Below are 2,500 nucleotides of genomic sequence, written 5' to 3' on the forward strand. Positions count from 1 at the left end.
GCCTGCTTTAAGCACTCTAATTTGTTCAAAGTAAACGTGCCGGCCCACCGAGACACTCAATAAAGAGCACCCTGGTAGGATTTCAACGGGGTCCGCCTCGGGACGCACGAGCACGCACGAGGCGGTCGCACGCCTTCAGCTCGCCCCACCGGCAGGACGTCCCACGATACATGCCAGTTAAACACCGACGGGCGGTGAACCAACAGCGTGGGACACAAATCCAACTACGAGCTTTTTAACCGCAACAACTTTAATATACGCTATTGGAGCTGGAATTACCGCGGCTGCTGGCACCAGACTTGCCCTCCAATAGATACTCGTTAAAGGATTTAAAGTGTACTCATTCCGATTACGGGGCCTCGGATGAGTCCCGTATCGTTATTTTTCGTCACTACCTCCCCGTGCCGGGAGTGGGTAATTTGCGCGCCTGCTGCCTTCCTTGGATGTGGTAGCCGTTTCTCAGGCTCCCTCTCCGGAATCGAACCCTGATTCCCCGTTACCCGTTACAACCATGGTAGGCGCAGAACCTACCATCGACAGTTGATAAGGCAGACATTTGAAAGATGCGTCGCCGGTACGAGGACCGTGCGATCAGCCCAAAGTTATTCAGAGTCACCAAGGCAAACGGACCGGACGAGCCGACCGATTGGTTTTGATCTAATAAAAGCGTCCCTTCCATCTCTGGTCGGGACTCTGTTTGCATGTATTAGCTCTAGAATTACCACAGTTATCCAAGTAACGTGGGTACGATCTAAGGAACCATAACTGATTTAATGAGCCATTCGCGGTTTCACCTTAATGCGGCTTGTACTGAGACATGCATGGCTTAATCTTTGAGACAAGCATATGACTACTGGCAGGATCAACCAGGGAGCTGCGTCAACTAGAGCTGAGCAGCCGGCCGCCCGGGAGTGTGTCCCGGGGGCCCGCGCGAACACGCAAGCGTCCGCTCAATCATTCTGCAAACAGGAGGAGGCTGAGCTCCCCTGCACAATACACCTCGAAACCCTCTCAGGTCCCGGCGGCGCGCAGCGCCGTCCCAAGTACTTGGTCGGGTTCGAGAGAGGCGCAATCGCCCGGAGTTAGGCGAGTAGACGCTTTCGGTGCGACCACCCGTGCTCCCAACTGAGCTTGCCGCTGCCGACAGAGGCCCGGGAGCGTGCTGTCGTGGCATTGCCGGCGGGAGACAACACGCGCCACCTACGGTGACCGGCAGCTCCAACGCCAGCGCCACAGAAGGACAAAAGCCCCACTTGGGTGCCGAAGCGAACTCTCCCAGCACAGCGCACGCGCCAACACATCCGCACAGCTGCGATACAAACCACCAGCGAGAACCGCTGGGGCGACCGAGCAGCAGACGGCGTCGCGGCGCCGAGCGCCGGGCGGCGGCGCATCCTCAACGCACACAGTCCTCAATCGGACCAGCACACTGAAGATGTCCACCGCGCTTCGCACCGGGCCCGCGAGGACCTACTTTGGCCGCACGGCGCCGCGCGCAGGGTGCGCCGGCGCGCAGCTGCGACGCCTGCCGCGTCCGTCGGCCGGCGCGCCTGCCACTGGCCGCCCCCACCAGCCGGCTGTAGCGCGTGCGCCCACGCACCGCGCGGCCAGCACGCCGGGAGGCGCCCCCTCACCGGCCGGGGACGGTCCCACCCAGCCACCGCCGCGTATCGCTTCACACCCAGATGCCGTTCAGTTTCGTCGGCATGGTGGGTATCGCTGGAACAACCGGTTAGTACCTCAACCTATCGTCGCCATCACCGATTCACCCCTAGCGAGAACAACCGCACCACAACAGGTTACCATTTGTTCATTTGCGTAACTTCACCAGAAAACGCAGGCGTCCATCGCCATTTGCAACTTCAACGATTATTGCATGCCTGTGTCAGGTGTCACGCCACACTACGTCTGCCCACATACACGCAACAAAATGTGCACGCCTAGACAATACGTGGAAGGTGGCCCCCGTACGTATGCGATGTCCATTGCTCGAACGACTGTCAACCGGCCTCTGTAGCATGTCGCAGATATGGAACGCGGTGCACCATGCCATCACGGTGTGTGAGGAGAGACGACTAGGTCCGAATACATCAACAGACAGCTCATGCTGATCGCCATCCACGGCGTCCGTTCCTCCCACACGTCTCTATGGCGTACCACACTGCAATCCAGCTCTCATAGGGAGACGACACGTAGCTGCGTGCACAATATTTGCACTGTATGGTCCGCCGTTTTTGGGCGCAGTCGTTGTGCGGTCACACATGTGCCACGATGTATCATTCAGTACATAAGGACGAATGTGCAGTACAGATTGTGGTTCACGCGTACGACATCAGCGGACAGTTGACACAGGCCGCACCACAACGTAGCCTGAGTACGTCGCATGCGAAGGGCATTGAACATGCAAACTTCTCACCAACCAGCTTGCGAAGGCAGGGGGCAAGGTGGGGACGTGGGGAGGGGCGGCATGTACGTCCTGCTGCCATCCACATTACAGTGT

At 58.6% G+C, this 2,500-nt stretch overlaps 1 non-coding gene across 1 annotated transcript in view; it reads right to left on the reverse strand.

The window, feature by feature from the left end:
* The window catches only part of LOC124767550, a 1,909-nt gene extending 1,036 nt beyond the window's left edge, over positions 1-873 (reverse strand). The window contains exon 1 of the ribosomal RNA XR_007012972.1: positions 1-873. This exon is cut by the window's left edge and continues 1,036 nt beyond it. This is a non-coding gene — a ribosomal RNA (small subunit ribosomal RNA).
* Between the last annotated feature and the right edge of the window lie 1,627 nt (positions 874-2,500).

Source organism: Schistocerca piceifrons, unplaced genomic scaffold, assembly GCF_021461385.2.
Source record: "Schistocerca piceifrons isolate TAMUIC-IGC-003096 unplaced genomic scaffold, iqSchPice1.1 HiC_scaffold_685, whole genome shotgun sequence".
Classification (NCBI taxonomy): domain Eukaryota; kingdom Metazoa; phylum Arthropoda; class Insecta; order Orthoptera; family Acrididae; genus Schistocerca; species Schistocerca piceifrons.